Below are 12,220 nucleotides of genomic sequence, written 5' to 3'. Positions count from 1 at the left end.
GGCGACACGACGGGCAGGGCACGGACACTCACAGGGCACCCACACTGACACAAGCTCGCGCCGCGTCCAACGTCCAACCAGGTCGGCGCCGACGAGGCCGACAGGAAACACTCGGCAAAATCAGCCGCAGGACGACAGGCCGCCGTCATGCCATTCGCGGTCTGCTCAGCACGCGCGGGACCGGCGCGGCCAGTAGGCCAGCAGCCACAGAATCGTGCAAAACAGACTATCTCTGCGTCCAAACTGATTATTCGTACTCCTACTTCAGTGTAGTGGTCTTTGGACCTTGCTTAAGGAAACTCCGAACGGGCAGTATCGTCGGTCTGTGGGGCCGTTTCGAGAGGTCTTCCCATCCACTCCGGTGGCCGTTGAGTCCCTCGTTTCGAGAGAGCGGCCGCATGCTGTGCGCGGACTGCCCAGCTATTCAGAAGAGCGAAGCATCGCTCTGTCTCTCTCGCACCCCTACGGATAGCCCGGGCCCGCGAGGGTGCGACGGAGACAGAGCGATGAAACGACTTCTGAATCGCTCTGCTGCGTGGCTGCGTGGTGTTGGTGCCTCACGGCGCTGGCGTGACTAGGGACGCGGCCCCTCTCCTAGCGCTGGCGCCTTGAAGCCTCGCTCGAGGCTCGAGGCTGGAGGTAGCCCGCGGCTCGCGGGTACCTGTTCCTGCCTGCTCCAAGCCCGTTCGGCCCGGCGTCCCGTCCGCCGCGTGACGTCAAAGCGACGTTCGCTCGCTGCTTGGTACCGTTCCTGCCGCACGGCATTTGGGGGGAGAGGGGGGGGGGCTCCGATCAGGTGAGACGACGCGCGGCCAGCGCGGCAGCCGCACGAAAACACGGCGAGCACCGCCACCGCAAGCGAGCGTGCTGACGGTGTGGTGGCAGGAACAGGAACGAGCCGTCGGCGGCGTGGCGTCCCGGCCCCGGCGTCGTCCTGGCGTCCTCCCGGCATTCCCTGCGGTCGGCGCGTCGCCGTGGAGGCAGTGCAGGCTACACGGCCAACTCATTAGCTGGGCCGGCATGTCGATGCTATCGATTCCCTGCCTGCCACTGCAAATTGGATTTGCGGTTGCGTCGCTGCGTCGCTCGGCCCCTCTGCTCGGAGGCACCGACGCCACCGGAGGGCCGATGTTGACTTTGGCCATACATCACCCTGACGCGGCCGCCGCGGCGCTGCGGGCGTGGGGCAGTCCGCCAATCGCCGTTTGTTCCCCCGTTTCCCTTTCAGCCGCATTCCTCGCGCCGTCGCCCTGGAAACTGGAAACGCGCGAGAGGCGCACCGGGACGGGACAGGCGTCAGGGCGTCGGGACTCCAGCCCCAGTTGGCATTCCAGGCATTCTCCAGGTGGGCTGGACCGCGACGACACGCTGGGCCAATCTCTACCTCGTCACGCCTGGGCCAGGGCCTGGAGCACGGCCTGCTGGAGCACGCACAGTGTGGCAGAAGACCAGCGCCGGCGCCCAAAAATCTAGACGCGTTTTGAGCTCCAGAGTCGCTTAACAAGACTCGAACCGAACGTGTGACCCCACCAATGGATTCCTCGTTCGGAGAGCAATCCATTGGTGGGGTCACACGTTCGGTTCGAGTCCCATGTAGCGACTCTGGAGCTAAAAACACGACCTGCTGGAGCACGGCCCGCTGGAGCACGGCCCGCTGGAGCACGGCCCGCCGATGATGGACCGGAAGAGACAGGCCGCGGAACGGACGTGGCCTGCGTGTCCACCAAGGCCGCGGCGCGCGTCGGGCCGGTCAGCCCGCTGCTGGAAACGTCCTCGCTGGAATGCCACACGGCGAACGGTACACCTCCAGCAGACTGGCCAGCGAGTCGGCCAGCACAGCTGTTGGCGAGCGGCGCGGCGCGTGGATCGTCGTTCCAGTTTCCCCACGTTCATCATGATTTACAGGGCGCCCTAGAGGCACCAACATTTCCAGCAGGCTGGGTAATTTTTTCGATTTCGTGCCATGTCGACGAGCCGTCCTGTCACGCCACTGCTGCCTCCGGATGTCCGCCCGCTGTCCTGCCAGCCCTGGCCCCCTAGGCTCCGTAGGCCATAGTCGAGCGCTGGGGCCCCGCTGCTGCATGCATGCACCGCGTCGGCCCGGCCGGCCAGACAGCCAGACGGGGCCACAGAGGGCCAGGCCGGCCAGGCCAGGAGTCACTGCCGTATGCGCCGCCACGGCGAGCACGGCCTGCCGACGAGCCTGCCGACGAGCCTGCCGCGGCACGTTCAGGCATTCCTCGAGCCGCCCATGCCCACGGCCACGGGGTAAATAAACGGCGGAGCGCAAACACTGTGCATCGAGCATCGAGCCGACGTCTGGTCTGGAGGGGTTCGGCCGGCCATGAGCGTCACGTCCCGACGCCCGGCGGTAACGGGGCCGCAGGGGCGACGACGGCGACGACGCCAGTGGGCCAGAAGACCGGCGGAGGCGGCCAATACTCTAGAGGCGTTTTGAGCTCCAGAGTTGCTAAACAGGACTCGAACCGAACGTGTGACCCCAGCAATGGATTGCTCTTCGATCGAGGAATCCATTGATGGGGTCACACGTTCGGTTCGAGTCCTGTTTAGCGACTCTAGAGCTCAAAACGCGTCTAGAGTTTTGGCCGCCTCTACCGGTCTTCTGGCCCACTGTGCGACGACGACGCCGCGGTGCGCACGCGAGGAGTCCTCTCGTCGCGCCGTCTCTGTCGCACTCATGGGGCGTGGGGTGCGAGAGAGAGAGAGCGGTGGAACGACGCTTCGGAGACGCGGTCCGCTGTGCGTGCCGCGGGGGACCGTGGCCGCGGAGGGGGCGGAGAGGGCGCCCCGCAAGTCCTGCAGGGCGTGCCGGCCGGCAGGGCGAGGCGCACGAAGGGACCCAGGACCACAAAGACGTCAAAGCCGTGACGGACCTCCACGGGGTCCGTGTTGACGGCCTACGGAATGCATGAGGGGGAGGCGGGCGTGACGTAATTACGTGGTCAGGCGATAAGGGAAGCAAGTTGTGAGCACGCGGCCCTCGCAGCCCTCGGCCCCATTGCCGGCCATGCATATTTTATGAGGCTGAAGGGCCTATCTGCCCTACACGCGTAAAGGCAAGACTCCGCAGGGCTCGGCAGGGTGTGTAAAACCTAAACCCCTGCTGGCGGAACGGGGCGGGGTGCGGCGTCCCAACAAGGCGTCCTTATCGGCGGCTATCTCCACCGCGCGCAGGGTGTGCTCTGCGCAACGCGAGGAGGCGCTTCCTGACGTGCACCAGGTAGAGGACGCCGCCGTACCGTCCGAGCACTGCAAGTAACCGGCGTGCGAGGCCCTGTTTTCCGCAGGCCAGGGCGGCGTGTGTTGACGCTGTAAGACAACACCCGCGCCCCCAGCCCCAGCCGCGCCGTCAGCAGGCTGCAGTGGCAGCGCTGAAAACAGAAACAGAACGGGTCGGCGTCGTGGTCGCGGTGGTGGAATGGCGCCGACACTGCGAAATTTCCATGAGAAAGGGAAGGGGTGACCCCAGCAGCGCGACGCGTTTGATGACCTGGCGCGGTGCAAAAGTGCCACCCTCGGCCGTTCGGCGCGACGTGAAAAACACAAACAGTCGTGCCGGGGGGGTATCGGGTTGCGGGGCGAGGGCGGCGTCAGCAGCGGCGCGGCGGTGGCGTGTTGCCACCACGACCACGCTCGGTGCTTTCTCCTCGCCCTGGCCCACCAGCGCCACCATGGCGCCACCCTGCAGCGAGCCAAGCCAGTGGCAACCAATGGCGGTGAGCTGAACGCGGGGACGTACGTTCGTTCCATCGGCCAACCCTCATAACCCTCCGCTCCGACGCCGGCCAGCGGCCAACCCTTCCCGACGTGGACGGTGGGCCCCTTGGCGGCCAGGTCCGAGACAGCGCCTCGTCGTGCGGCGCTGTCCAGTCGTCGCTGGTCACTCTGCTGAGGTGGCGGTGTCGCGTTGCGGCGCCGACGTCACGCGGAGCGCCAAGCAGCTCGTCGTCCAGCCCGTGGGAACCCAAGCTAGGCACGCTGTTTTCCGCCCGGCTAGGCCAGGCCGCCCCGGGCCGCGCGCCGTCCGCCGCGCTGCTGAGCTTTTGCTGAGCTTGCTGCTGAGGTCGACGCCACGCCCCACGGCTAGCCAACGGCACAGCGAGCACATCGCCGGCTAACTATATTGCTGCTGACCGCAGCAGCCCCTGTGTCCAGGCCGTCCAGGGCGTTCCAGGAACGGGGAAGGGCGGCCGGGCCGGCCGGAGGCGAGGCCCCCTAAGCCCTCGCCTCGCCCCCGGCTGCGTCTCACAGTGGGCCAGAAGACCGGTGGAGGCGGCCAAAACTCCAGGCGCGTTTTGAGCTCCAGAGTCACTAAAGGGGACTCGAAACGAACGCGTGACCCCACCAATGGATTGCTCTCCCAACGAGGAATCCATTGGTGGGGTCACTCGTTTCGTTCGAGTCCCGTTAAGCGACTCTGGAGCTCAAAATGCGTCCAGAGTTTTGGCCGCCTCCACCGGTCTTCTGGCCCACTGTGCGTCTCCGACGTCCCCGCCGTCCCGGGGGCGCTGGCGTTGCGCTGACGGGGCGCTTGGCACGTAAATTGCCTTCAACAAGCTGATGGGTCGGCCAGATTCGGCAAGGCGGCGAGGCGGCGGTCCCGCACCACCGTCGCCGCTCTCCCAGGGACTGGGGCCTCGAAGCGGCCCCGAGGCCCTGATGGCTGAGCGTGGTTGAGTGCCCCGAGCGCCTTGAGCGCTAGGCAGTCCCGTGAGGCAGGGAGGCCAGCGGGTTGCCTGCCCCCGGCGCAGCGCGTCCGCGCGGCCTCCCGGCCTCCCCCAGCCTTGCCTCCTCCTCCTCCTCCTCCTCCCGACCATCGTACGGTGCCCCTTCGCTCCACCGCGAGCCACACGGCAGGACGAGTCTGTTTCACAACGACCCATGTCACGCAACCGGAAGCGCGCTCGGTCACTGTAATGTTCATCGGTACTACATCGAAGCTTCGAAGCACCGTTCGAATGAAGCACGCTGTTTTCGAAAAGGAGTTGTTCGATTTTAACCTTTTAACAGTGCTACAACGGACGGACGGGCGTGGCCAGGCTGCCTTTCCTGGGCGTTCGCATCCACGTCCTATCGAGAGAGTGAGAGATAAGCTGCGATTTAGGTTCGAGTGAGTCGAACCTCGCTGACCGGCTGTTTCCTGGTGGTTCGCGACGTCGCGACGTGTCGGCGCTGCAAGGCTCGGCGTCTCGCAAGACAAGGCGGCGAATCGAATGACGACAATGCTTCGGCCGGCGATGATGCTGCACTGATACACTGATAGCGAAACCCGCGACGCGCGGCGAAACTGAATCAGAATCCGAACCCGCGACAGCCGCGCCGGCCGGCACGCGTTTGGGCGTCACGTTTTCGGATTTGTCGCGTTCGTTTCATTTCTTCTGTTCTCTTTTCTTTCGCGCAAGGTTTCCTATTCACGCTCAGTGGTCGATTTGTAGTGGCATGGCGTGTTTCTCGGATTTAACGTCCCTCGCAATCGGCCGCGGCGATAGAACGGGGCCACACACACACACAAACACACTCACACAAACACACAGTCCGTTTGCATTCATTATCGTCTTGGGGTGCAAAAACAGCAGCTACGCAGCGAGCCCAAGTGTGAAGCGGTCTACCGCAGCGGGATTCGAACCGCGGTCCGAGCGCAACGAGTGCGGGTTGCGTCATCGGAGCAGGCAATGGCTAACTGTCCTCCCCGCCGGCGAAATCAGTTCAGGGACTGCCGCTGCCGCACTCAGTCTCAACAGTCGTCTCGCAGCCTCAGCCCTGCCGCGCCCTGCTCGGTCCTTCTGTCTCTCTGTCTCTGTCGTGCTTTTCGTTTTGCCGGTCCGGTCTTGTTTCTCCTTTTCCGCGTCCTCGGCGCGACCGGCGGCCACTCCCCCGGCCACTCCGCCGGCCACGGTCGCAGCGGGGAAGGGAAGGGCGCCGGTGGAGAGAGAACCTGCTCTCCGACTCGCCGCGCCCCGGCAGGCCCGGCCGTGCGATGGTGGTGGTGATCCACATGCTGGTCGCGGGGCGGTGGTGACGACCACGCGGTTTTCCGGCGCCAGTCTCATGGTGGTGGTGGTCCATGGTCGGTTCGTGTCGGATCCGAGGATGGCTCCCATGGTGGTGCGGTGGTGCCCAGCCCCAGCGGGGTCCATGGTATGCTCTCCGTGGAGCTCCGTGGCCACTGTCCTGGCGCTTGGCCTTGCGCGCCTTGCGGCTGCCGAGCTGCCGGCCCCATGGTCGTTGGCCCCGTGGTCTCAGTCCGTCGGGCGCGTCGGCCGGCCAAAGTGGAAGTAGCCCCACTCCACTCACTCCACTCCCTTCGATTTGAGGCGGCGGGCGCGGTGCGGCGCGGCGGCGGGGACGGGACTGCTGGCTCCTCTCTTTGCCCGCCAGCCGCCAGGCGACCGAAATAGCTCCCCGATGCGGCGGACTGGCCGTGCGGCCCGGACGGCGGCCAGGAATCTGGTTCACGACGGGCAGGGCGTGGGGCACGGCCGGCACGGCCTGGGCATGGAACGGCCGGCCCGTTCGGCTGCACCGGCTGCAGTGCGCTGCCCTGCAGGACTGGGGGCCTCGCCTCGCCGCTCCTGGCCCTGCAGACTGATTCCGAGAGTCGTTTTCGTCGCTCTGCCTCTGTCACTCCTGGGGCCCTGTAGTATAGGTGCGAGAGAGACAGAGCGACGAAAACGACTTTCGGAATGAGTCTGCTGGCTATGCGCTGCGTCATTGTCATTGAGTGACGACCAGGCCTCTGTCTGCCTCTGGCCTCAGTCTCCCCGGCCGGCCTCGGCCCTCGGCCGTCAAGGCCCGTCCGTCCTCCCGGTACGTCTCGGCGCGGCGGCCGTTGAGAAAGTAAAAATGGTACGCGTTGGCTTCCATTGCGCCTTCGAGCTCATCCTTGTTTGAGAGTCACAGCGTCCTGACGCATCGCCCGGCGCACACCGCTCTCCCCGTCCTTCACGACGAACGTCGCAGTGGCTGCGTCTCGCGCTGCGTCTGGTCAACAAGGCCCTGCCGCCCTGCTCGTGATAGATAACCGGGCTGCACTAATGTCGTAGTGAGTCCGTCTCGCCGGGCCGCCGGGCCGCCAGGTCAGAGGGCCGAGCAGTTGCCGGTCTGGACTTGGGACCACGGCGCTTAATTCGGTCGTTAGAGCAGCCAAAGCAGCGCAAGCGGCGGTCGGGCCGTCAGGGGCGCCGATACGCAGCCACTCGGTGGCAGCATGGCGAGAGCGACCCCTAAGTATCGGTCAAGGGCTCCGACCAGAAGGGAAGAGGGTGCAAGAGGAAGGAGGGGAGGATCTCCACGAGGCCGCGGCGTGCTGCTGCCGCCTGTCCTCGTCGACCAGGCAGACACCCTGACGAGCATGCAGACCGACAGACGGACGGACGACTGACCGTTCGTACTGGGTACTGGCATGCAGGCCAATCTGAGCGCGGCTCGACTCGGCTCGGCACCACACTGTTCGGCCCGATAAGATAGCAGTGTTTCTGTTTACATCGTCGGCTGATGCTGATAGCACGTATCGCGGCTGTTCCTGAACCCAGCAACCCAGCCTGTGGCGGCGCTGGCCGCGCGAGGCGATGCGCGAACCAGCCAGCGGCGACGCGACGCTTCAGCCGACGCCGCGGCCATTGGGTCGGCGGGTGGCGGTCGCGCAAACAATTGAACAACCGCTTTATCAATCCCCGTCATGTCGCCAATCGCGATGAGCTTGAGTTCGGCTGCAGGGTGACGCGGTGCTCCGCAGGCGTCCCGGCGAGGGCGCGCGGCTGGCGCAGTGTACCCGCTGTGTGGCGTAGGTCTTTTCTATCCAGCCGCCCACACTTCCTCCGTCTAATCTCTCTCGGAACACAAACAACTCGCTACGTGGAGCCCGCAGCCCGCAGCAGTTCCACGAACGGCCGCGGTAACCCCTTCACTACGCCGCTGCCGCGCTGCCGCCACCGCTCTGCTGGCACTGCCGCTGCTTGGCCTGCTTGGACGTGGCGCGCTGCGGGTTGCCTATCCGCCGGTTGGTGGGCGCGCACTAGCTGGTGGAGCCGGTAGAGCACCAGGACCGTAGCGCGGCCGCAGCCGCCGCGGGGCCCCCACTTTGTGCTTTGAGCGCGTATTCCATTCGGTGATCCGTACCCGGCCATCCGTCTTCATCAGTCCGTGCTGCTCGGAGGCGTGGAGGGGGGCCCGTGTATGCCCGGCATGGCCCGGCACGGCCCGGCATGGCGGCGTTATACCACAGCCACCGACAAGGTCGCCTAGAGGTCGGCGCGGCCGGCCCGGCTACGGCACGACGCGTCATGCCACCGGCGGCCACAGGTGACATCATCGCCTCGCGCCGGTGTGGGCCGCGCCGCGCGCCGCGTGTTCAGTGATCTGGACGCGGCCGAAAACGCACGGCGCGGTGGTTTTCGAACCCGCAGACCCGTGGCCAGGTGCATGCAGGCGCGAGCTAGGCCTGGCGGGAGTGGGACACCTGTGGCATGCCGTGCTGCCGTGCCGCCATGCCGCCTTGCCGGCGTGCTGCCACACAGCGCGGCGGCCTCTGGGCGTAGTAACAGAAGGACACCATCATGTTGGGCGCAACAACGTGCCACGCAGCGCGGCGGCCTCTGGGCGTAGTAACAGAAGGACACCATCATGTTGGGCGCAACAACGTGCCACGCAGCGCGGCGGCCTCTGGGCGTAGTAACAGAAGGACACCATCATGTTGGGCGCAACAACGTGCCACGCAGCGCGGCGGCCTCTGGGCGTAGTAACAGAAGGACACCATCATGTTGGGCGCAACAACGTGCCACGCAGCGCGGCGGCCTCTGGGCGTAGTAACAGAAGGACACCATCATGTTGGGCGCAACAACGTGCCACGCAGCGCGGCGGCCTCTGGGCGTAGTAACAGAAGGACACCATCATGTTGGGCGCAACAACGTGCCACGCAGCGCGGCGGCCTCTGGGCGTAGTAACAGAAGGACACCATCGTGTTGGGCGCAACAACGTGCCACGCAGCCGGCGGCGCCTGCGGCTGGTCGGAAGGACCGTGGCAACCGGGCACCGCGGCGTGAAGGAGACATTGCCCTCGACCGCCGCGCCGCTCCCCGCCACGCCCCCCGCCACGCCCCCCGCCCGCCGCGAGGCCTAGACCGTGCCTATCCCGCACCGGCCGTGGGGCCCTCGGCGGGGCCTCGCCTGCCTCGCCTGCCTCGCCGCGGTGCCGGTCGGGGGCCCTGCGAGGGGCGCGGCGTAGCGCGGCGCGGCTAGAGTCTGCAGCCGGCCGGCCGGGACGCCACACTCCGCCACACCGCGGCGCCGCGGCATGGCGAATGGGTGGAATGGGATGGGCGATCGGCTGCGGTGCCCGGCGGTGTGGCGGTGCCGCGGACTCGAGTCCGGGCTGGACGCTGGACGCCGAGCTCGGCGCCCCGACGGCCGGTGAGGCCGGAAACGCCCAATTGGACAATTACGCCGTCGTGGTGGAGCGAGGAACAAGGAGACGAGAGAGGAGCCTAGCCGGGCGACCCGCGGCGCTGAGGCGCTGCTCCACGCCGTCCACGCCGTGCCGGGGCCGGGGCCTCACGAATGGGGCCTTACCCGGCCGAACCGCGGCTGGCTCGGCGGCAAGGCAGGCCGACACGCACAGCCTGCCGATGGATGTTGGATGTTGTTCTTCCTCCTCTAACGCCGTGGCCGGGATGCAGCTGGATGGTTCCGAGCTGTGCCTCGTCGCCCTGTCTCTCTCGCACCCCGGTGGAACGCCCCATGAGTGCGAGAGAGAGAGAGAGAGAGAGAGAGAGAGAGAGAGAGAGAGAGAGAGAGAGAGAGAGAGAGAGAGAGAGAGAGAGAGAGAGAGAAGAGAAAGAGGTGCGGCTCCAGGAAGAGTGAATGACTCCGCCGCGGCGATTCATTCCAACTCCCCACGGGGTTCCCCTGTGCCATTGGCCGCGGTGCCGCTCGAATGTGACTCAAGCAGGATCGGGTCCAACAAGGGTCCAACCATGAGCCGCACCTTGGCACCTCGCAGCCGGCGTGTTGCCGACTGATATCGGGCGTTGATATACGCAACGGTGTTGTGGCAACGGATGAGGCGGTATGGCGTGACACACAATCAACACACGTACAGGCATACACAGACAGGCACAGTTACACTCATACATACACACATACGTACACACAACACACACACACACACACACACACACACACACACACGGCGCGTCTCTGCCATGGGGAAAGGGAGTCGTGAATACAAAACATCCTGCTCCCCAAAGCCTACCGTACTTCTGAGGGCACGACGAGGGCATTGTGGACGCGAAGCGCGAAGGCCGAGGCACGCCGGGGCGACGCCGGGGCGGCCAGCTGTCGGCGAGGGTCGGGTCGGGCCGTCCTGGCCGCCTCGGCCGCCAACACCCCCGCGCGCCAGCCCTCGCCGCCCTGCCGCCTTGCAGGCCGCGGCAGTGTAGTGCCACCTGGGCTTTGTGCATCCGGGGGGTGAACGTGGAGGCGCGAGTCGGTCGGCTGCACCGCCAGTAGGTCAAGACGCACATCCTGTCCCGCCGGGTGTCGCGGCGGCGTGGCGCGGCCAAGCATGTGACCGCCGCCTTGGTCAGGTGCCGCCTGCCGCCGTGCCGTGACGTCAGCCAGTGAGCCGCGGCCGCCCCGATAACGGCATGCAGTGTGTTTTGGTGGTTTCGGTTTCGGCAAGGTCGACCCGCGCGTCCTGCGTGGCGGCGAGGCGCGGCGCCCCGGAAATACCAACACACGGCGAAAATAAATTCGGTTTCGCACACCGAGTCGGAATTCTATTTAGCGGCGGCACGGTAGGCAGTTTTCGGCGGCGATGCCGGAAAGCCCCGTGCCTTATCAGCACAGTGTACAGTGCCCCGTACTGTACAGGGCCGCCGCCGCCTCGCGCGTCGCGCCTTGCCGCGCCTTGCCGCGCGTGGCTTATCGACATCTTTTTCCGTCCCGCCGCGCCGCCGCAAGCGATAGTGTATCAAAGGATTGGACGGCAGGGGAGGCAGCCGGTGTTCGAACCCTCGTCATGCGCGTGGACGCCGTGCGCTCGTCCGACAACAAACGTTTCGTTGCTCGGCTCTAACTCGGCGCGGCGTGTTAGCGTGTGAGCGAGTGTGAGAGTGTTACAGCCGGATGTAGTGCTGGGGCATGGCAAGGGCCCCCTCTACCCCTCCGCGGCCTGCGGGACCCCGACGGCGTGGCGGCCCGCCATAGCCCGGCCAGCACCACCTCATCGGATCCCCAGCCCCCAGCAGCCCAAGCAGGCCGCGCGGGTGAAGAGCCTCGCCGTGGCCGCCGTGCCGTGCCCACAGTGTGCCCACGCCACACCCCCAGTGGCGCGGCGGCTTGGCTCCAAGCGGTGGGGCGGTGTGCCGTGCTCGCGTCCACCCTTCCACCCTCCCACCCCCGCGGCGCGCGCACCGCGCACGGACCCTCGACGGGAGGGCCGGGATGCGCGGCGGAGGGGCGCAGCGCTGCGCGGCGGCTCGCCACGGCCAGGCCTGGCACATGAACACTCCGCGCCGCCGCCATGCGCACCGCGTGACGTCACGGTTACATACACGCGGCGGGCGAGGAGAAGGGGCTGGTGCGCCACGGGCCACAGGCCGGGCCGCAGGCCGGGCCGCAGGCCAGCAGATGCTGCAGATGCCTGCCCCGCCGGCCCGGCCGCCCTTCCTCGCCCACGGCGTCCTCGCCCTCGGCGTCCTCCACCTCCCGCACCCCGCGGCCCGCGCATGCGCGCCGAGCTGCCGAGCAGGAGCAGATTCGCGGTGGTGAAGGCTGGGGCGCGGCACAGGGGGTAATCACTTGCTATGTATTCTTCTGTACGGATAGAATACTGCAAAATGCATATGCACACCTTTGTCGAAAGACTTGTCCATACACAAGAGTACTTTGTGTGAATGCTGAGATTTTGGGACAGCCCTCGCGTCCCCACGCCGTGTCAATTGAAGAACCCCTCGCGCGGGCCCCAACCCACGCCATTACTGATTCTGAGAGTCTTTTCCGTCGCTCTTTCTGTCTTTCTCGCGCTCAAGGGGTGTAGTGAATGAATAGGTGCGAGGGAGACAGAGCGACGAAAACGACTCTCGGAATCGGTCCGCTGGCCGCCAACCCCTTCAGCGCCTTCAGCCTTCGGCCCCCCTCTCCTCGTTGCGCGCGACGGAGGAGAGGAACATGCATTTCGCCGGCAGCCTGTTTTCGGTTC

The sequence above is a fragment of the Thrips palmi genome, unplaced genomic scaffold (genome assembly GCF_012932325.1).
Source record: "Thrips palmi isolate BJ-2018 unplaced genomic scaffold, TpBJ-2018v1 HiC_scaffold_4, whole genome shotgun sequence".
NCBI lineage: Eukaryota > Metazoa > Arthropoda > Insecta > Thysanoptera > Thripidae > Thrips > Thrips palmi.
This window is presented reverse-complemented; position numbering follows the sequence as displayed.